Consider the following 24,468-nt stretch of genomic DNA (forward strand, 5'->3'; position numbering starts at 1 on the left):
TGCATGCACGAACAAAAGATGAAAGAAAAAAAAATTTAATATCAGATTAGCTTTCTAAGGACTTGTTTCTTGGTCTGTGCACATGAAGTGCGTTCTTCTGTCATTATTTGATGCTTGTAATGTGGTTTAGAATATGCTTATCTATAAAAATTATCAAAAGAATTTATATGCCTGACAGTTTCAGTATGGATACGCGTCTGCTACTCTACACGCTCTGTCCAATATGGGCTATTCTTAAATGATCCTTACTGAAGTGAAGACTTCTCCCTCTGTGTTTGAGTATATGGTGGTCAACTTAGGTTTCCAGAAGATAAAGGTCTTTGGATATACCTTGAAACTGTAGTATAGGTAAGCATAGACTATTGTTGTTGAAAGAGATTTAAGCAATACTGATACGAGAACACAGCAAAAATGACACTGGCTAGAGCAGAGATTAACAGGATGAGTGTGCATCTGATACGTAATTTGTACATGAAGTAGTTCTAACTCGTTGATTCAGTTAGGGAAGACAATTCAAAATGTAGGCAAGGTAAAAGAAAATGATCTACTGGTAAGCAAGTAATTCATACTGCATATACTGCTGAACAGTTTGTACACATTGATATTGACAATGTAGACGTGGAGTGTGGAAGCCATCATCTGCTGAGAGTTGGGAATAATTCAATCTCCATGACATGAACTGATGAAAACTTCTGTTTTCAGTCATGCTATGCAAGTAAAAAGCACCATAGAAGTCTGATGAGCCATTTAAGAAATTCCATTTGTCTGGGTTAATAATGATGGTTAAAACAAAGTGGTCTGTCTGGGTTATTTTCATGCTTATATAGATACAGAGAAGATGAGACAATTCAACTTTGCCTAAATCTTACAGTTTACCAGATAATTTTATAACAATTGTGCTTTGCACTGAATTAAAAAAACTACAGAATAGTTTTGGAGCCTATTTTGGGTGTTAAATAGTTTAAAATAAAGGTTTTTTTAACTTATTTCCTTTACAGATCACCACCTATTCTCTTCAGTGAGTTACAGACTTACAGCAGTATTCCTAGTTTTATTTCCTTTTCTTAGTCACCCCTAACGTTCTCCTCAATCTGCACAAACCACAGTGATTCACAGATCACCAGCTGAAAAGCACTGCTTTAGGAAGATCCTGCCAGCTCCTCCCGGATGGTTTCAGTTAAACTGGTTACACTTTAACCGATTCAACGTAGTTGGCTCAAAAACACGTGGCTCAGGTGTTTAATGCAGAAGGCGGCCCAAGTGTAGGCAATAGGAGCTGAGGTTGAAGGGCCGGAGCCAGTCCCATCCTTGCTCTGAGCACTTCTTCCTAGGTTGACTACCCCCTAGTTGAAAGCTGCCAATTTCTTAGATCTTCCACCAATCATGTCAAAACAACTCAGCTTAACTTAAAAATTATGTTAGCTTGTTTCCTCTTAGATGATTCTAATAGTACTAGACATGCAGTTATGATAGGAGATCTGAGGGGGCATATAATGTTCAAAATACCCATCCAAAGGGGGACGGGCAGCTTGCAGTGGAAGGTGAGTGGCTGTATTCTGCATTGACTACAGTGCTGGACATATTGAAGGTATAAGAACTAGATGATCTTTAAGGTTCATTCCAACCCAAACAATTCTATAACTTTATTCATCCCCGAGAGGGAGGACCTCTGTCTATCTTCAAGTCCTGAAGTTACCAGATCTGGAAGAGGCAGGCCCTTTTATATGTATCTCAGACTTTTATGTGCTCACATAACTACAGAAGCTACAAAGATCCCAGGTGGAGCTGTGATTCATGTATATTCTTCATGCTCTGTACAGAGCACAGCAGCATTCAACACATATGTTCATAATTATATTAATAATACATCAATTTTTATTTCTAAGGTAATAAAAATAGAAAAGAATGTCATTTTTGTTTTAACACTGCTATTTAAGATAGCTATAGATCTAAAACTCCACATTTACATTTTCAGTGGGACTCACATGATACAATACCACCTTCCTTAAGTCTAACCTAGAGGCTAATCTCAGTATGGGCATTCTTATATTCTAGATGATGAACTTGAAGTTGCTATTTATTTAAATATCTTGCATAAAACTAAAAGCTTAATAAAGAAAGTGTAAAATCAAACATCACTAAAGGTTGCTAAGAAACAATATATTTATCTATTAAATAATTTGTAAAGTTTAGTAACAAACCTCAGGAAATATGCTGGGGTCACCATAAAAATAACCACACTCCATAAATCGTATCACACTATATAAATTAATACCGTTAACTTTCAGTGTATTTTCTCATACCAAATTGTACAAGCAGGCATTTTCTTTCAAGGAATGGGTAAGATAGATGCATGTTTTTGCCAGCCTGGCAGTAGGATGTTTTAGTGAAGTACTTAGATTTTTTTTTTTTCCCAGAAAGTTTATATATGTACTTTGATAGCATGCTAAAATGAGTGAATTTGAGAGTATCCACCTTTCCCTGAGAAAAGGAAAGAAAAAAACATTTAAGTCGAGATTCTGTGTTGGTTAGAAGAAATGAAATGCATCAAGCTCATTAAAAAAATAGCTGTTTTAAGAGTTATTGGTTTGCCTCTTCAATACAAAAGATGTAAACCAAAATAAGCATGCTGGAGAAGATTACATGGAAAAGAAATTCTCTCCCCAGCATGGCATACATTGGATTCTCCGAGGAAGAAGTCCTTGGGAAACAGCTGCTTCTCTATTGTCTATGCTACTATCATCGCAGAACAGCTGATTTGTCTTTGAGGGATGATCTGTATACATATTTATACATTTGTTTAGATGTACTACTTCCTCTGCATTCTCAGTAGACTTACTGCGTGATATTTTGCCAAATTTCTAGGCTCTCTGTGTTCCATTTATTTATTCATGTACCTAGTGTAATGGATATTCCTCATGTTGGGAGAAATAGAAGTTCTGGGGAGAAGGCCAGACTCACATAATAAAGGAAAGAGGCCTCAGACTCCCTGAAGATGAAGCAGCATGCTCCACAGGTCTAGCATAGGAATTCAGTATACAGAGCATATATGTAAGTAGACCTAAGACATTTTTCAGGTGCTTGATGCAAACCATGTGCACTGGAACCAGGGCCTGTGTTGCATCTGAACTATTGGTGTGCACCAGATTCATCTTCTGTTACTGTGTTGGAGCCTCAGGGCTGGAAATGTGTACAATGAAGGGAATTTCAGACTTTCTTTTCTTTGGAAGCATCTATTCCTGATACCATTCATCATAAAGTCTTCTATGAAACAGGGAAGGTTATTCAGAAACCTGAAACTTAAATGAGCCTATGACTGGATGGCCCTGTGCAGCACCAGGAGTTGAACTCGATGATTCTTGTGAGTTCCTTCCTATAAGACCCCAGGTCAAGCCACATACCGCCCAGGCATTTTACTTATATTTTAGGCTCCAAAATTTAATTTTTTGCAAAGCCTTTGGTACTTAATACCTTGAGGTCGCACAGAGAGAACACGCTACATATGTTTCTCCAGAGATTTCTTTTAATTTAGTGAGAAAATAGGCATTTTGGCTGAAGTTAAAAGGGGTAACATACAACCAATTATTTCACTGAATTACCCAGCACACACTAACTTCATGGCTAGGCTTCATGAACGAAGATTTAGGAAGGCTCTATCCACGTTTGTTACAAGCACGTTGGTGACTTATGAGGCCAATACGAGACAGACATATCCGATTGCAAAAGGCACAGCAGAAAGACTCCCTAGGTGGTATATTCTGCAAGACACGATTCTTTCTGCGTTGCCTTTTCTCCTCGATAGTGATCCTGCGTGTGTTCTCAAAGGAAGCAGCAGCGTTATAAAAGGCGTGTCTCCAGGCCTCCCGATTGGAGGCCAGAGTAGACCAGTTGTGATGATCAATATGGCCAAGGCTGAGATGTTGTTTCAGGGAGTCCTTGTATCTTCTCTTTTGGGCTCCTCTCTTGCGGCAGCCGGTGGCAAGTTCACCATAAAGTAAGATCTTAGGGAGGCGGTGGTCCTTCATCCTGGAGACGTGTCCTGCCCAGCGCAGCTGTGTTCTCAGCAACATGGTCTCAATGCTTGTGACTGCTGCTTGTTCTAGAACAGATGTATTAGTCACATAATCTGACCAGTGGATGTTTAGGATTGTAGAGAGGCAGCGTTGATGGAAGCATTCTAGGAGTCACAGGTGGTGGCGGTAGACGACCCATGATTCGGAACCATATAAGAGAGCAGACAGCACTATGGCTCTGTAAACACTGATCTTGGTACTTTTCTTGAAATGTTTATTTCGCCAAACTCTTTTATGGAGTTTTCCAAAAGCACTATATGCCTTTGCTAACCTGTTGTCTATCTCTCCATCAGTCTTACCATCCAAGGAGATGAGGCTGCCTAGGTAATTAAACTACTGGACTGATTTAAGCTCTGATTGGCCAGTGGTGATATGGGGATGATGAGGGACTTCCTGAGGTGCAGGTTGATAGAGAACTTCTGTCTTCTTTAAGCTGACTTCCAGCCCAAAGAGCTGAGCAGTGTCTGCAAAGCAAGATGTTAAACATTGCAGAGCTGCTTCTGTGTGAGCCACAAGGGCAGCATCATCAGCATAAAGCAGCTCCCAGACAAGATGGTTTAAGGTCTTGGTGTGGGCCTTCAGTCGATACCGTACTGATGGAAGCCTTTTCAACCTAAGGCGACACTAACTTAGAACTTAGTAAAATACAACCCATCATCTTTAAGTTACCCAAAAGAAATTAAGGACAGAATAAAGAAAAGAATAAAGAAAGACATTAAGAGAAAAAAGAAGGAGTAAATAAAGGGATTCGAGTAAAAGAATGACATAGCCACCACTGAAGAGTCCTATGGAAATCCAGGGCTTCACATGGCGATGGCAGGTCCCCAAAGAAAAGGCAAGATGGAGCCCATGTACTGCTGTATTTATGTGGTCTGGCCACGTGTCCACCCCTTCCCCCGGCTGGACGTCTGGCACTGATCACCCAGTGCCCTCCAGGCCGCAGTGTGGGGTAGTGCAGCCAGTCCAAGGCCCCAGGGGGTGTGGTGTGGGCAGGCAACCAGGCAGGCCTGTTGGTTGGCAGCCCTGCCATGTGTCTTCCGTGAACCCACAGGAGACTGCCATGAGGCTGCAGGCCTCACCATGGACTCCAACCTGGCTCCCCCCCAACACACACATGAGTTGGTTGATTCTGATCCCATGATAAAATAATCCAGTGAGATTTGAATCCCGTATCTCACACTTCCAACTCGGCATGTTCTGTGATTCTGTGATTCTGGGACTGAAGAAAATACCAGATGAAGCTTCTTAACAAATCTTGCTTCCAAAAAGTCTCTTATCCTGACTTGTAAGTGGACAAAAGTGACCAAACTGAGTTATCAGACTGATTAGGCTGGTAAAAGAAGCTCTGTCAAGGGAAAAAAAAGCTTTTTATGCTGTAACGTTATGCCAGGATTCAAGCAGGTAAATTTACACCAATTCTATTCATGTTCCGTCTTATTTTTGACACTTGAATATATGTAAAATGTATAACTGAAATACATTTATGCAGGTGTCTTGTGGGCCTTAATTACAACAATTGTGCTAGTCACAGAGGCTATACACATTTGTATATGCATATGGGAAGAGTAAACCGTTTCAGTAGATGAATTAATTTTCTCTACTTTAATTCAAAATCCCTAATTATAGTTTTAATGCTTTACGGAAGGAAAGAGAGAGAAATTACACCTTTTCTCAGTTTCATTCCTTTACATGTAACAATTTTAACAATTTGAATTCCAGCTCTCTACAGTAGTTTATGTGGCTTGTATTTTGTGAGACTGTGTAAAACGTAAACTCTATTTTATTTCTCTGTAAATGTCAGGAGAGTATAAATCAATAATAGAGTGGTAACTGTGCAATTAACTCATGTCACCCCTGTACCTTCACATTAGCATCACTGAGAAGGATCTTACCCTTTCAGTGACCTCAGTAAAAGCAATAACATCCTTTTCTGCTAAAGGTAATTTTTTTAAGTGAACTTAGCACTCCTGAAAGGTGATAGATTGACAATCCTGTAAAGTGAAGTTCCTTATTTGGTCATTGACTATGGATAGTATGTAATTCCATGAATTATCTAGTGATACAACCCTGTCCCAGAAGGATAAGAATGGAGTCTGGTACTTCTTCTTTCACCCATTTCATTGAGGCATCACAACTTAGATGTCAGTTGTCAGGATAGTTTCTGATGCAGTTGCTGTCAGTTAACAAGCAGAGTTGGAGTTCCAATTCATTTTCAATGAGCAACGACACGTGACTGTAATCAGTATTGACAGAAGGTAGATGGCCATCACAGACACTCTAGTCTGGGTCCTGTCTCCTATCCCCTACGCTGCTTCATTTGCAAAATCGCATCTAATAGCTGTTCAAAATGCATCAGGAAATCCTTGAAACAACTAAGGAAGTTAAATCCGATGTAATAATCTTCTGTCAAGCTTGTAGTAAGATTTTGAAAGCTTTATGCTTAACTGGGGAAAATGAAGAAAACTCGTCAAACAGGCAAGTGGAAGATAATTTCCTTACTCTAACAAGTATATTTTCATATATGAATTTCACACCATACTATAGTACTAATCAAGTCTGTGTGTATTTGCCAGAAGTCTGAAAGGTATTGGTACTCTGGGCCTTGTGACTGCAAAGATTTTCACTCATCCCCTCTGCCATCGGTCTCAACCAAAGAGAGGAGTGTCTCTGTACCTCTCTCCCTCCTGCCTACAAGGAAAATGCCCTGAAAGTGTTCCAGGGCAGGTTAGGTGGGGCTTTCAGCAACACAGTCTAGTGGAAGCTGTCCATGATCTTTAAGGTGACTTCCAACCCAAACCATTCTACGATTCTGTGAAAATATGCGAATATCTCAAAGCAGTGTGTAGGGTACAAACACACATACAGAGACTATGAACTGTTCTGATACACTAGGAATAAGGAAAGGAGTCAGATATGAAGCTGAGGTAAGACCATGCCAGGATTCACCCTTTAATGGCTGAAGGGTCTTTCTTTCCTTGAATGTAGCTGCAGTGAAACCTCTGAAGAGCAGTGAAAATGGACCCTGTCTCTGATGTATCTCTTTATATGTGTACTACTGTATTTCTATGTTGACATGGAGCTATTCTCATCAAAGTGCAGAGGAGGAGTATAGGAGAACCAGAGCTGCATCTACTGTAGCTATCTGATGCGTTGGAGGGGTTCTTGTTTGTGTGAGAACTTGTCTTCTTCTGGACTTGGTTTCATATAGACACACATTAGTGTAGTGAGGACAAATTCAAAGCAGCTTTCTTCTCAGTGTCCTGGCAGGTCACCATCCTCTCTGCCACAATTGCAATGTGGCCATGAGAAACACCAGGAGTTTGCCCTTTACATGTGCAGATAATTTTGGCAACAGCAGCAAGGCACTTTGGGGTGTTGGTACAGAGATCTTCATTGTATTGCCTTTTTACTTTAGATGTATGGACACACATAGGACCAGCAACTGGCATGAGCTTGGCTGCCAATACACATGAGATGTGCCTAGGTCCTAGGACCATAGCAGACTGCAAAAAACAAATTCCCCTTTGTCCTCCATTAGTCAGTGATGTAGTTGCACCCAGAAAAGAGCTTGTCTTGTGCTTTCTGTCCCAAAGAGTCTTATCATGAACATTGTCTTCTGTTTTTATGGGGAAGGTGAGGTGTTTTGTCTCTCATCTCAGTCTTTTTGGAAAAAAAAAAGGTACAACTGATACAGTATTTAGCAGGAGCAAGTTTAGGCCCTTGGACTATGTCTGTACTAAGGGATCTGGGTAAAACATGCGTCAACAGTCCTACCTCTTTTCCTATGGCTTTATGGGGAGGAAACCGAAGACATTAGTCTGGAATGAGCCACAATTTTATCTATGCTTTCTACACCATCTCTTATCCAGATGTTGAAGTGACAAGAGCTAGAGGGTATTTTAGATATACTGCACATAGTTAAAATCTTTGTGGTATTCCTATCATAATCAAGTCCTACTATTTTCTTTACAGTGACCTGTTCCTTTCAGCTGTCTTAGGACTGAATCTGGTCTTTTGAAATGTGACAGGAGTAAAGATTTGGAGGATAGTATGATGGAATTTTTTAAAATGTTGCAGGGACTTAGACATATCATTCACTAAATAGTGTTGGAGGATATGTTTTGAGCCCCTGAGATAGTGGCAGTTTTTAAAAGATTTCCCTTTTGTATTAGTATAACATTCTCTCATCTGGGGTAAATGCAGTTACTTAGATTGGAAAATGCTGTAGTGCAAGGTTACAGTGATGTTTTTCCTGTGGAATGCCCATCTGTGCTTCCTTCAGGACATTTGCATATGTGGCATCTCTTCTCGCATTTAAATCCAACCGCTCCTCAGTGTGCCATCTCATTAATTGTACACTGGAAAAAGGAAAAGAACACTGTGACCTGTGTATGTGTAGTACTTAGTGAGAACCTAGGGAATTACTTAATGAATTAAATCACCTCAGATATTTCTTCTACATTCTTGAATAGCCCACCAGATCCCATATGCCTGTAGAAATTACTATAGGGCTCAGGTGGTGCCTCATTAGCTATAATGTCACTTAATTTCTTCCTTCTTTATGCTAGAAGTACCTTCAAATAAAGCTTGATGGCATAATTCTCGGTGGCCATAATTAACAAATGAGGCAGAGGTAGGACAAGAACCCATATATGTGAGAGCAGAGGAGATCCATGTCGGTGGCAGACATCGTGGTGTTTACCCGGTGGCAGCAAGCTAGTGAACTCAGCTGTCGTTGGCAGCACCCCCTGCAGGGACAAAGGTAGTGTTAATTAAAATTCACTATGCACAAAAGGGCCATTCCTAATGAACATGTATTGATGAGATGTTTAGTTGTGTCATCTTCAGATGCATTAGAAATAGCTTTCATGAAAGATTTCTGTTCCCAGGAAGGATTGTCAATTTTCCTGAAGGATTTTGGTCAGTACCATTGTTTTCTATATGGAACCACACAGTGACGGGCAGAGCACACTGAAGTAGAAAGTGCATTAAAAATGTTGTCATTTTGCAAAAGAGATTCAGCCTGAGTTTTTGAGTTATGTTGTCAGTACTCTGGTATCAGAAGCTTCTCTCTTCTTTTCAGCTGGTCATGGGAGTTGAAAGAGATGACCTCCAGAGGTCTCTTGCAACCTAACATATTCTATGAGTCTATGATAATTTCTACATTTCTGTGAAGGGCAACTAGTATGATAAATATGTATGAGCACAAATGAGTTAATAAGAAAGTTAATAATAAGTTAATAATAATGTTGGTAAGGTCAATAATAGTAAGATTCCTCTTGCCTTGGAGGGAAACAAAACAGTTTCTCTTTGTGGTGGAATGTGAATTTTTTGCACTGAATACATTACAGAGTGTACAGGCAAACATTACCATGTAACTGTAACAATTGTTTGTCATATCTCCACCCTGACACGTACTAACAGCCATAAGCATGCTTTGACTTACAGATCTTCTGTAAATACTTGCTCTGGTTCAGAACCAGGTCATACTGCAGCTGAAGAATCCTATTACATCTGCCTTTGTCTTTTTTTGCTATGGTTATGAATCCATCCTCAGAGCAAGACCAGACCTGAGACTTGCCACACATTCTTGGACCCCACATTGCAGGGTGCGTCTGTTGCATTTGCATGGCAGAGATCTGCATGGCTGCTCAGCATAACCCTCCTGCAGAGCAGCCTGGGTGTAGTCACAGGCTTCAGAGACCTGTGCATATGAGAAGGCAAGAAGTCTTTATTTGGCTTTTCTAGTATCTGAAGGGAGCCTACAAGAAGGCTGGAGAGGGACTTTTTACAGGGCCATTCAGTGTCAGGAAAAGGGAGAATGTCTTTAGGCTGAGGGAGGATAGGTTTACATAAGTTATTAGGAAGAAATTCTTTACTGTTTTAAGGGTGATGAGGCACTGGAAGAGTTTCCCAGGGAATCTGGTCTAGCAGAAGGTGTCCCTGCCCGTGGCTGTGGGGTTGGTACTACATGGTCTTTAAAGTCCTTTCCAACCCAAACCATTCTAAGATTCTATGAGTAGTAATTTGAGATATCAGCATATCAGCTGGTATTATTTACATAACCAAATGGAGTTAGGCACTTGACAGCTACCAAAATTCAATGTAATCATGCAACACCTGAGAGAGTCTGAAAATTCTAGCTGCTCCATACTGCTGAGCATGTTGTGAAAGTCTAGACACAAGGATATAATCAAAGCACGGAAATGAGCCGGTTTACTATGTTTTTCAGTGTTGAAGCCAGAATTTTAGGTTTCAGCTTTGCAGAAATAGTGTGCACTCTGACTGAAAACGTTTTCACTGTTAAAGGAGATTTGCAAAATCACTGTCAAATAGGGCGTTTTGATCACTTGCCTTTCTCAAAGTGAGCACTAGATGGCCATCTGGCCTTTTTCTTCTTGCCGTGTTAAAACTTAATTACGAAAAAGCCCCTGTGGTGTTCTTGATGGCTATAAATAATATCACATTAGGAAATTTTTCGGGAAAATTTAGCCCACGTTAGACTGATTGCATCAAGATCGGAAATACACAATTGTGTAATGTACCTGATAACTACACACTGTGTTCTATATGAGATGTAGTAAAAATAATTTTTAAAAATATCTCTTTATGAAGAAAAGAAATTCTCTGATAACAATTCCAAAGTAACATTTCAAGGTACGTTCTGGTGTTGTGACATAGCTTATTTTCACGAAGGAAGATTGTTACATGATATGGGTGAATGTTCACAAACCTATTTATTGATAACCCCTAAATTAAGAGGCATTTTGTAGCTTTCCATCTAGAAGAAGATCTGCATATTATGGACAATTTGCTTTCCCAAAGCATAGGCAACTTTGAGAAAAAAAGTTACATTAAACAAAAGAGTTCATCATCCTCACACATAACTCTGGGATGAGGTTTGCTTTATCCTTTTTGCAACGCACACCTTTTTTTTTTCACCAATTGTAAATTCTTCAGATTTATTTTTAAAACTTGAATCATTGCAAAGGATTTGATGAAAATCATTATTCTCAAAATTCGGTAGAAGTATTACAGTATTCTTTCATTGGAAAGACAAAATGGTCCCTAAATTCCTGGTAACAAATTAGAACACTAGTTCTTTTGTTTTTAATTTTTAACAGGACCTTTGACTTCCACAAGTTGAATAAAGTTTTTACACATTATTTTTTTCATCCTACGGTTTCATTATCTCTGATAGAAGTGATAGAAATTTTCCAGCATATGTTTTTGGTTCATTTTAAGAGTAAGGGAGAACCTTTATGAAAACAGTAGATTCATTGCCCACTGAAATTAAATGCAGAAATTACTAAAAAAAAGCCTTATATATAGTTTTGAAATACACAATAAGTTATAAAATAACAGCTATCTCTAGAATTATGTATTGACATTCCCTTTCTCTCTTACACAATGGGCATTAAAAAAACCCCACTATTTATTAATTGAAAACCTACTGTAGATTCTGGAACCTATTGAATTTCTTTGAGATTCCCTACATCACTGCACAATCCAGAATTGTTTAATAATGAGAATTATTAAGTTCTCTGAAATTGTTTTCAAAAGTTTATCCTTGCTTATGCAAGATATGTACACTTTTTGTGACTTTTTGCTGCAAATAAATTTAGATAGATATTTGGCAAAGTAAGGTAAATTCTGGCAGTATTACGTGAGATTAAAAGTTCATTTCTTACTTAGGATACTGCTGGATACCTATATGAAATACCATTAAGATGTGAGATCTTTAAGTTCTGCCCAAAGATTTGAGACACATATTTAAAACAATTTTCTGGATTTTAGGCACATTGCTTGTTTCTCGTTTATGTTAACCTCGAGTGGCAGTTCTTTATTGACCATAAATTTCTGGCACTCTTACAGTGCAGCTGCTTCATGTTTAATATTTGGGTGCTCAATAGTATTGAAAGCCAAGGAATTGGATTTGAGTTTAATGCACTGCTTATTACTCTCAAAGAGCTATTTATTTCAGGGAGGATCAACTACATATGAGGGCTCTTATATCAAACAGATGAGCAGAGTTCTCTGCTGTAGATAGGACAAATCCTTGTTTTAAAATCTTCAGGGGACATACAGAGCTACCTTGGGTAGTTCCCATTACTTTCTAATGGGCATGTCTGGGCTCTTGTATTGTGCTTGTTCTCAAAATGCATTTGGCAGCTGTGAGCAGCTTTCAGTCCGATTCCAAGACACTTCAGCCAGTAACTAACCTGGTCCTTGTTCCATGCTGACACTGTTTACAGCAGGAGGCTGGCCTATATGGTCTCCTGAAGTCCCTTCCAATCTGAATTATTTTCTATTGAGCAATTGAATTTGTTTTCCTGAAAGATGTTTTGAGGTTTTTTATTACTTCCTACCAGTTCCTACCTTTTTTAACTGTCTACGATTTTCTGCCTGTCTGGGAGAAAGCTGAAGTTACGAAGTTATGTCTTCCAGACTATGAAGTTGGGCTTTAAGCCTACATTTATGCTTCTGAGCTCAGAGCAGGCACCAAACTCAACTGCACTACAAAGTCATTTTCAGACTTTAACATGTAGGAGACTCTAGATAAAGTATTGGTGATTGAAAGGTAGTGGCTCTTGAGGAAGTCCTTCATTCAGAAATTTGATTAAGCATGCAGATTTTCTACTGCTGGGCATGGTATCCAACAGTGTAACAGTTGTGTGCAAGTTAAGGATGTTTGAAAACAGAGACATAAGTTTAACTGCCAGACATTCCTCCTTGCAAAACTTGTCAGTTGAACATAAGTAGTGCAACTGTGCTTGAGTTTATTTCAGCAATTATATTCAGTGAAAGTGGACTATGCTAGTACCTTACCAGAGCTATTGTTACTAAATCTGATCTCTGATTTGCTCTATTAGGACAGCTTTTTCCAAGACTGTTTTATGTTGTTTGAGGAGGAAGCCCTCTAACAAGCTGTGACAGGCACTATACAGTCAAATACAGTGACTTCTAGAGCTTGCTTGCTTCCAGGATCATAAATTTTCCAACTGTATATTCTTTGGGTAGCTTGCCAGAGAGATGAGTATTTGTAAAGAAATTTACCACATCCTTCCTTTTGTTCCAAAATTCTTAAGGACCTTTGGAAAGGCACCAGTATGTCCAGCAGCCTTCTGTAGGTTAATATCAGCAAGTCCTTGTTTTATCTCCTATACTGAAAATGGGACTGAAAATATAAAGAGTGTTTGACAGTTTGACATGTTTTAGTAAGTTGTTTATAGACTTGACTTTGACAGGAATTATTTATTAGAAACCTCATGTTCCTGATATTTATAGGATTTGGATTTACTTGCAGTAGCTTGTGAGTTTCTTGATTTGCAGAATCGATAGGTGGAAGGTTATGCTGACTCTGCAGAGTTGGTGACCTTTGCAATGTCTTGCTACCATCTTCACCAGCAAGTTCCTATTTGGGTCAGATTCCTCTTTCTGGTGATCCCCAGGAAAGAAATGAAGCCTAACACAAGCCTTCAGAAGGAATAAGAGTCAAAATATGGGTTTTGGTGATATTCCTAAAATTTTCTCAGTCTGCATCTTCCACTTGCCTAGTAATCAGACTGTGTCAATTGACAGAAATGCCAGCTTTTGGTACTGCCTTTGTAGTAAATTGTTGAATAGAGCCTTGTAGTAAACAGATTGTGCTTAGAATAACGCACAACATAAAGTAAAATTATAGCCTGATTTCCAGGTGCTAACATAAAATATTCCTTGGTTGGGATCAAAATAACCAGGTATTCTTTTTCTGGTGAGACCCATGGACATACTTTTTCTTCATCGTGGGTGATATCTTCATGGTTTGTGTACAGTGGTGGCTTTTCAAATCACTGACATTGTGGTAGAGTGGTTTCATAAACTCAGTGTTGTAGCCACTGATTCTACTTGGAATGTCTTGCAGGTGCTTCCCTCCTGGAGGTCACAGGTTATAAGCACAGTCATATTTAATTCTATGAAATGGATTACTTAGGCAGATTTCCTGAGCTTGCAATTTACCTGTTTCACTATTCTGTAGTGCACATAGTGCTTGGTGGTAGTATTGTGTATATGCTTGTCCTGAAGTAAAAGCCTTCTATCCCAGCTGAGTTTTCTGAAACATCAGGAAATCAATGTTTTTGTGGTCACTGACATCTTCTTTTTTTTTTTGCCTCTTTTTTTAGTATCTCACCATATGTTTCATATTCTGTTTCAGGATGCATTGTGACAGATTTATTATCCTATCCTAGCTGAAAGACTCCAAAAATGTTCCACTATTATTAATTATCTATGTTATAAATGCATAGCTGAAAATCATCAGACACACAAAACATTTTATAGGTATTTCTAATAGACATTATATGACTTCATTAATGATGATGCCTGTTGAAAATTCAAAGCTGATATAGGTTATAAACTGAGATATAACTAAACAAACATCTCCCATATAAAAAGCAGAAAGGTATGGGTTTCCACACTGCTGTGTGAAGGCAGGGAAATAAATCTCTTGCTTTAGAAGTCCATCCTAGTTTGTTTTATATTGTTCTAGTGCAAGCTGATACAGAACAATATATATTCTACCTCACTGCCTTCTGTGTTTGTATGTGGGACTTTGCTGTAAAAAGATGATATTAAATGGTAAACGATTCTGAGGAAATCAAGTTTTACTTAAATAAGAAAAATCGTGTGCCTCAGTGTTGCCTGAACTGATGGTAACAGATTTGAACAAACCAGTGTGGCAAACCTTTATTCATGTGATTATACAACCTGAGAGGATCCAGCCATAACTATTGTATTAGTAAAGAGGTTAGGAAGCTTCTTTTTGCTTAATGTGTGCCTAAACTCTCATAAATTAATGTACTTGATATTCTGAAATGTTTGAGGTATAATTTGACTTGGGTTTCCAGTTAAATACTCAGGCTCTATCAAATTAACTCTCAAACTAGCTCTGAGACCTTACTATACTGTCTGCTTTATTGATTATTAACTGTGTGCATTAAAATCTCAAAAGTAAATAAGATTTTCTGGCTTCACTGTCCAAGAGCCATCTGAATCTATACACCGTAGTGTGCACTGTTGTCCCGGAGAAGTATCCTGGCAGAGCTGGCCAGATTACTATTTGGTTTTAATTGCATATTGCCAGCTAGTTACTACAAACACTGAATGACAATATGCTGTCATCTTTTATACATCCAAAGAGTGTAAAATACCATATACAATAAAAAAGACCTTTTTTCTTTTCTGTGGGGAGTTATATTTTATCATGTCAGTATGGAAAATCTCTACATCCAGATTATATTTCCTGGTTTAATATTTAACCTTAAAATTAGTCAGTTTATTTTATGGTCTGTTGCTGTTTGTAGTATTCAGCTTAAAAAATATAGAAGTTTATCTTGATGTATTTTAGAGGTCATGAATTTGTCAGCTATAGGCATTTAAAAGCTAGAAATTCCAGCTTTTCTCAAGATAAAAATAATCAACTTTTTTAGTAATGTCTGTGGCAAACTAAGGTCCAGCAGACTGTGACCATATATCAATGTAAGCTCATACCTAGACATTTCTAGTAGGAAGTTTGTAGATACAAAATAAGGAACAAAGCAGTGCTGGAAAGGAATTGGTATACAGTTTGCCAGTTATTCAAGCATTTGCAATAAAATTCCATCTCCGTCCTGTCGGACAGGTTTTGGAGCACGATTTTTAATCTAAATAATTTTCTTGACCCACTTCACACGGCAGCCTCATGAACAATTCTGTGGGCATAACTGATATGACACACTGAGACATCGTGTGGGAAAAAGTAGTGGGAGACAAAGGGGATGGGAATGAGAGCTTTTAAAGTGTCCATCTCCTGCAATAGCATGCACTAGAGTGCTTGAACATACTTCGTTCAGGGCCCTTATAAAATATTCATAGTATGGTGCTTTTGGAGCAAATAATTCTATTTAAGAAAGAGATTGTACTAAGAAACATGAGCACCACTATCCTCAGTCATGGGTACACAGAACACGATGTTGTATCCTCTCTGAAACAGAAAACACTGATGCAGACCTTGTTCCACTGCTTGCAAGGAGTCTGCTATGTCAAAGTAGCTCTTTTACATTCGCATATGAGCTGTCTGTCGCAGACAATGCTGAGTTCCCAGTTTCCTAACAGGATCTTCACAGAACATGAAAGTTGTTTTGACTGACAATTTCCACTGTCTTACCTACCGAGAAGATTTTGATGCAAAATCCCTTTACATTCCTGAAGAGATCTAAAAAACAGCATAGAAAATTTTTGTATCATGGAAGGTTCTATGACCAAGACTGAGAAGCTCATGGCCTACTGACACATGGACTAAAGAGACCCTACATCATAAACTTGTCTTATCCTATCCATCCCTCCATGATCTTTTCTAGGAAATAAGTTTTTCATAACACTTCCTTCTTGAAATACCCTCCCACAGACCTTTCTGCTATGACCTTTAGAAGTAAAGGGAAACTGACTTCATTATTTTTACTGAATTTATATTTATAAATTATTAATTATGCCAAATTAAAGACTATTTATACCATAATAAACAAACTCTACCTAATTTTCACCTATATCTTCAGATGCATGCATTCTTCCTTTGAGATCTCCAGAGTTTCAGAACTTCCTCATCAGTCATTCACAGGCTAAAACATCCATAACTGAGCCATAGTGAAACCATCCTTCAGAGTAGGAGGAACACTAAAGGAAAAAGACTGCACTAGTATCACACTATCTCTTGCCCTACTAGTTTTGCCATTTCCTCCCCAATTATTTACTTTTTTCATCCTTTACATCTTCGAAACCACCTACAATTGAACACTTTCCTGGGCCACCTACTTATTCTGAAGTATGCCCAACAAGCAACAGACTGAGTACTCAAACTGTGTGCAGGTTTTCAATCTTGTGTGTTTCCCGTCTTGATTACATTAATTGTTATGGATTATATATGTGTGGATCAAATTAATGATAGTACCAAACATAGTATCCTAGAAGATTCAGGCTGGAAGGAACCTCAGGAGATCTCTAGTTCAGTCTTGCTCAGAGCGGGGTCAGTTGTGACATCAGATTAGAGTTTTAACCATTTGAGCCTTGAAAACCCCCAGAGATGGAGACTGCACAACCTCATGGGGCAACCTGCTTCATACCTTGACTGCCCACAAGGTGATGATTTTTTTCCTTCTACCCTGTCTCTGACTGTCTTGGTTCAGCTTGTGCCCAATTATCTGTCACGCTCCAGTCATGCATCGCAGCAAAGGGCCTTGCTCCATCATTCTGTTGATCTCCTTGTTGGAAGGATGGTATTCTGTCCAGCTGAAGGTAAGATTCTTTTCTCCTAGGTCATTCTTCCCCTAACCATGCTGTTGTTGTCAAAGCAAATTAAATGGCAAAAAAGCTCTCTCACAGGGCAAAGGAAATATTTTCTGTGACCAGGAGTTAGAACTGAACAAGAATAATATGACAGCATGTCAGCTCACCAGGAGGGAACAGGCTAAATGTCTGAGGTGTAGACTGCAAGTCCTGCTGTGGAGAAGAAAGAGACTTTACAGAAAGTCATGGCTGTTTAGAGCATTTCTGAAAATGTCATAATGCTCATAAGAACCGATTTGAAGGAAGGGAGTGGGAAACATACTGCAGGGGATGATCTCTGCATTTTTTGTTGTAACATTTGCTTTGCTGTCTGTCATATCACTAACTGTCACAGGGAGTGGGTATAGGCCATCACACTTATTAGTTACTAATGGACCTATCCTTTGTGAAAATGGTCTGGTCCTTTTTTTGAAGCCTTTTATAATTTTTGACTCCTTAGCATTTATGGTATTTAGTTCCATAGTTAAATTATTTTCTTTATGCAAGCATTTCCTTTTGTTCTTAAAATAATTTGTTCGCATGCTACTTCTTTGTCTGTAAAAGATTCAGTCATCATTCATTTCTATGGACCTCTATCACACCCTCAACTGTCTTTTCCCAGTTGAAGATGCCTGGTTTACATAATTTCTATTAAGCTGGTCGATCATTCTGATTATATTTTCTTTCTAGTTTTTCTAGTGCTTCTGGAACCTGTTCACAGTGACCATACTATTCAAGATGTTACTCCAATGAAGACCTAAAAAGTGGTATAAGAATATTATATTTCCATTTTTAAGGTTTGATGAAGAACTCAATTACTCTCATCAGCTGAAGAATACTTAGATTTATTTTCCCCTTACATTATTGTTTTGGGTTTATTCCTTTGCAAACTGCCTTGATTAATTTTATTATCTGTTCTCAAATAGATGTTTTCATGTATCTTCCAAAACTCATTCTCAGTTTGATAATCCAAACTGCTTAGGCATGATGTATGATTCCATGGGAAACAATCAATCCATCCTATTATTTTAAAAACCTCCTTTAAATTTATTTCTACTTCAGTCATTCTAGAACATTATTATTAAAGGGTTTTCGTACAATTTTGTCTTTAAATTTCTTTCATGTTACCCAAAATTAATTAATTAATTTCAAGCAACTTCAGTGGCTTTTTTTTTCATACTGCAAAACAAAACAGACTTTCGGTAGTTTAACCATATTTTTTTCCAGAAGAAATTCTCTAGCCTCAATATGAAGGCCCTCTAGCTCTTAGCCATGCTGCTTCCAGGCAAACAGATCTTCCCTAGCAGCCCAGCCTGCAGTGATCTATGGCAGTTTTTAGATAGATGAGACAATCAAACATTGAAACATTACAAAGGAACCTCGCCTACATGCCTTGCAAAATGTTAACACTATCAGGCATAGTGATGTTTAAAGCAGAACTTCCATTACCCTCGATATGTAAAAATAAACACAGTCTGGACAGCAACCATCGCATCTAATCCCACTCTGAGAGAGAAAACTCGAGCTACAGAGGACTCTGGGGCAGGTAATGAGTCCCTCGACCTTCGCACAAAAATACTGATCCATAAAGACTGTTTTGACCTTCCACTCATTCAAAAGTGCTGCAGATGCTCTGTGGCTGTTTTAATTAACGGGCATACTGGGTCTTATCACATGAAATGACAAGTAGATTGTAATTGGCTGTGCCTAAAAACTGAAGGTAGTCACACCTCATTTTTTTTGAGAAACAATAAATCTAGTTTAATCTTGTAGGGTTTTTAAAATGTCAACTATGTCATTTGATAATGTATTATTTTGAAGAGATCTGAATTAGTTTTACCTTGCAATCACTCAGCAGAATATCCTGTTGGGAGCAGCAAGAATTATTAAAATATCCAGTAAAATCAAAGGTCCCATTCCTTCAAGGAAAAAGAAAAAAGACACTACACTGACATTTGACCCACTTGCACTTAACTAATAACGTTAAATGCAAATACAATCCAAATAAAAATAAAAACGGAGTTAAAAATGAGGATATGAATATATAAGGAAAAGAAATTAATGAAACGCATTTTTAAAATTTCTGTTTAAAATTACTATGAGATTAAACAAAGTAAAAGCCATCAGGAGCTAAACTCCACACATTTTAAAAGATTCCTCATGATGTTAGGAAAGCGTACTCAGTGTTACAATTTCTAGTTTATTTTTTCATAGTGTAACTGACCTACAGGGAATTCCCAGGGGATGAAATAGGTTCTGCTGCACTTGTTTCTTTTATAATCAGGAAAAAAAGCATTATAAAATGTCATAACTCTGGCATCAGAAGTTTGCTGCTCTAATTAAAAAGTGAATGTTCTCAGTGTTTTGCCAAATAAAGCTCTTTTATAACAAATAACCTTTTGATGGGGAAACCACACTGTTTGGACACCAAAAAGTAATTTTAAGGCTTATCTTGAGTGTGTGCCATGGTAAATATAGGCTAGAGCTCCTTGTCTTTTCTCTCTTTACTGAGGAATCAGACGTATTTCAGCAAACAGCCTAGACAAATATTCTACTGTAAATGTAACTGCAGTTTGGAGGGACAAATTCTCTTCTAATGACATTTTTAGAAGGATTACACACACTCCTACATTAGGGCAATGGTTCTATCGGATAATGTTGTGGCACATTTTCTAATGTTAGCATAAATTTACAATGCTTTTGTTTAACTGCCGCAGAAAAGCTCCTTTTGGTCTGACTCCTTTTGGCCTTACTCTTATGTCTTATCTTACTTTTTTTTTTCTTTTAAAGTTATTCAAGCAAGTTACGCTTGAACTGAGGAGCTCAGAAAACTCATTTTGAACACACACAAAATGTAGGTGTTGATGGCTATAGGCTGTCCTACTCCTACTAATGTTAATTCAACAGTCTTTCAAGTAAATGCAGTGTCAGTCCATAAACAGAACTGTCTTTACTGGAGCATTCCTAGACAATGCAGTAATGGTGAGAGAAGCCATAGCACCCTAATTTGCAAACCTTGGTAAGGTACACTGAGAGAGAGAGAGAGAGAGAGAGAGAGAGATGGCTTTCCAACTCATTTATTTGGTCCATTCCATCAGCTTTGGAGTATCTGCTTAAGGTATGGCCAGTCAACTCTAATGCCATGTAAGTTAAGATGTAATATGCAGCTGAGATGTAATATGCAGCATCTCTTTTGAATGTTTTTGTTTTGTGTCCTCAAATTCCTGATTTGATTGAGTTCAATCTTGAATACTGAACTCCCATTAGTAAAAGAGCCAAATACAAAGTTGTCTTGACAAGTTGCTGAGGGTCTCCTTGTGGTCACTGGAAGCCAGGAACTGACATCACATTACAAGAAACACTCAGCAGCTTCAGGTTTTCCTCTGGAGTTAATAAAAGAGAAGTGCAGCTAGGCCACTAATACAACAACACACCACCAGCATCAACTGCGTAACCCAAGGTCTGGAGATCGTCAACAAATCAAGATGGTTGACCTATCACCTTCAATAGGGCTTTTTTCATTTGTCCAGGAAGATGTCTGTGGTCCTTGCAAGCATGTAATGTTATTCCCAGAAGCCTGAAACAGTAGACAGCATCACAAGTGATGTTGATTTGTCAACCTAGAATATAAACACAGTAAAAGGTAACAAGTTGAGGTAGCAAATATTTTGGTATCTTCACATCTATATATGCTATTTGTATTTCACGGGATATATTAAACATTAAACTTCTAATGTCTTATTACCGCAATAAGAATTGCAAATAGTACAGAACTGCAGGTAATCCATTCTTATGACAAGTTTTCAGTGTGAATGAGGAATAGCAAGCATAAGCCATTCTCGTTACTGTATTCTCGTTGTCCTCCATAGATGTCACACCCAGGGCAGTTGGTTCAGATATTTTCTTTAAAGAACTATATTTCATGTTAGCAGATGTTCTTGAGCAGACCAGTTATCTGTGCTGGCCGCTTCCAAAAACAAATGTAAATTATCCTTGCTCAGACAGTTCAAGAAATTCATTTCAACAAAGAATAATAGTTACGAGTATTTATGAAACATCTAAATGCTTCAAAAGAATTAAAGCCATTCTGCAGATTCTGGTTGTACAGATTCTATTTTGATGTGCATGTAAATTAGTATACAGTAAGGCTGTTATAATGCATTTTTTTAATGAATTGCAGAATATACATATGAGCCATAATTAGAGCTCTTGGGAACAGCATTAGCTAAATTTAATTTGCTGACATGCCGTCATAGGGTCAAGTAAGACTTTAAAGACACTTCCAGATTTTTCTTCAGCTTTGTACCACTGCTTATTCATGCACATATTCAGCAGAAAAGCCAACCCCTTTTGATAATTCACAAGGCTCTAAGTCCTGCTGTTACCATCAACTGAAACCATTAAGCAGTACATTATAAATTAATATGCATTTCTGATATTATGACCCTGTTTTATCTTTGTATTTGTCCTTCACAGAAAAATAATTTTGAAGATTGCAGCAAGATGAAGAAAACAAGTTCTATAAACTATTAGGTCGTCTTTGTCATTGCACTTCTTTACTGCCATGTCTATATAAAATTATTCATATAGCTCAGCTTATTTATCAATAACTTCCTCATCATAAGTTGTTGTTTATTTGAGTTCATATGTTACTTTTAGAACAAAAGGATACTGACACCTATCACCTTACAGATGACTGTCTGGTACAGTAGCAATATTTTGTCAGAAATTTTTTTTCTCTGTATTGAGAGGTATTTAACTTCAGAAAAAGAAACAAAAAGCCCCAAACAAACAAACAGTCAAAAACCCAAAGTGAAATGTATTTTTTTGTTTGTTTGTTTCCTGTGCTTTTTTTCCCCTAACAAGTCTCTTGGTAAAGCCTGAGAAATTCTTGTTTGGAAAATCTGAAGTAATCTAGGTCAAAAGTCCTAAAAACATATGGAATTTTCCATAAACAATACCAGAGAGGTTTGTAGTTCAATTTAGTAGCTGAAAAATGAGCTCTGAGGTATAGATTGCAATTAAACACATATACTGCATGTTAAAATACCAATATCACGATTCATAATTATGTTAAAAATATGCTGAGGTGGCTAACATCTAAAAATATAACAACAGTAAGTTTACGATTTAAGATTAGGAATGATTCCAGACTATGACAATGAAGAAAAAATAGATCCTTATGTCTTACTATGGGATTGTGGGTTTTTTGATCCTAATGTTACACAGGACAGTGGATTTATTATGGTTTATCTGGAATACACTGAGTTAATATTTGCCATTCACAGCTCTTTTGAATATGGTATTTGTGGACAGCTTTGAACATAATCTTCGTGGTTTTCTTTTCAATAATTTTTATTTTAGAAGATCCAGGTGAGGCTAAATTCTCATTCTGCCTGGCACTCCACAGAAAAATAGCAAGATAGACTCCCTTCATCAAGGATCTTGCAATTTGAGTAGCAGAGGTGGAGAAAGGACACCAAAATAACCTAGCCCTACTTCACAGAATGGGAAAGTCCATGACAGTGATAACTTCTTGATTCAGTGCTCATAGATTACATTCCAACCATGATGAAGTACATTCCTATTTTTAAAATTGTAGACAAACACTTGACTTTCCTGAATTATAAAATTAATTTCAAATTAATAAGGTGAATTATTAGCTGATGTAGTATTCTTAAAGCTAGCAATATAAAGAACTCATATTTACCTTACATTTATAAAGATACAAAGGAGAGACTAGTTTCTTTGATTTGATTATTTTTTAAAGGAAGGCTTTCTTTAGAAAAACAATTCATTGTAATTAGAGAAATTTTCATTTATTTTTAAAGTTACAAAATAGTTGCTGTTTTCTGGATTTATTATTTTATAAATTTTGTCTTCATAAAATCTTTCATTTTTTGAGATATCTTGTAGTTCCTGAAATTCCTCTTGCTTAGACAACCTTCATTTTTATTTTTATATTTTAAAGTATGAAAAAAGTCTCTACTTAAGCAACATTGAGAAAAATATTTTGACAGAAACTAGTTTTGTGATAAACTTAGTTTATGTAGAAACATCTGAGAAAAAAAATGCGTATTGTGTGCAAAATTTTGAGCTACAGTTTGAATCATTAAATTTCTAAATAAAGTATCCCTAAAATTTCCCTTTTATCTTCATCTACGTATTTGTCTCTTCCTTTTATGCAAACCACTTTCCTATAATTCATTTTCACTGCAATAGATGCCCAGCTTCTCCCCTTGGGAGGCAACCTAGAAACTCCCTGTCATACCCAGAGTTCAAGTCATCACGGTCTTGCTTTCATCCCTCCTTTCTGTTACTCCCTTTTTCTTTTTTTTTTCTTTTTTTTTTTTTTTATGATTCGTGTTCTGTTGTCTAGCCCTTAGCCCTTTCATTTTTTTCCCTCTGCTTGTGTTACCTCCTACTAATGAGAGGTCATTTTCCTTTTGGGAGTCACTCAACCTCTTACGACATCAGATCTCTTATCAGAACTTCCATTTAACAGTCTTTTGTCCATTTTTAATCTGTTCTTAATGAATATAAATTTTTAAAAAATTTATGCTTCTCAAATTGTGCTCTTCTAATATAGCTTTCTCCACTCATTTTTTTCTGTAGGCTTTTCTTTCTGTTGTCTACATTCATTTTCTGCTGCCATTTCTTATTATATCATTTACCTAATTCGAGGCCTGATCTAGCTCCACTTATGTAAGATTCCCATTGAAATTAATAATACTTGAAAAAATGAAATATTTCCATTTGGAAGCTCACTCTTTTTCTCTGTGTAAACCCTGCCCCCTTTTCAAAGTGTTCAGGCACAGGATGGTACAACTTCAGTTTTAAAGATGTTTATACACTTTGAGGACAGGACAGGAGGCTGATTGGTTCAGTCTGTGCACGACAGCCCAAATAATTTTACCCCTCGCCCCCCTTTTGGGTTCTTGAGTTGGTTGTCAGAGGCTAATTGGTGGTTTGGTGAACCAGAGAAACCAGCCAACACGACTTTCACAAAGGACATTCTCAGGAATTTCGGCATAATTTATTTTTCTGTCCCTCATAA

At 37.6% G+C, this 24,468-nt stretch overlaps 1 long non-coding RNA gene across 1 annotated transcript in view; it reads left to right on the forward strand.

Moving 5' to 3' along the window:
* The first annotated feature begins 1,300 nt into the window (after positions 1-1,300).
* LOC135416647 (uncharacterized) overlaps positions 1,301-24,468 on the forward strand; it is a 47,973-nt gene continuing 24,805 nt past the window's right edge. Inside the window, exon 1 of the long non-coding RNA XR_010431666.1 lies at positions 1,301-1,541. This is a non-coding gene — a long non-coding RNA (uncharacterized LOC135416647). The remainder of the gene's footprint in view (positions 1,542-24,468) is intronic.

This window comes from Pseudopipra pipra, chromosome 1 (genome assembly GCF_036250125.1).
Source record: "Pseudopipra pipra isolate bDixPip1 chromosome 1, bDixPip1.hap1, whole genome shotgun sequence".
NCBI classification, from domain to species: Eukaryota; Metazoa; Chordata; class Aves; order Passeriformes; family Pipridae; genus Pseudopipra; species Pseudopipra pipra.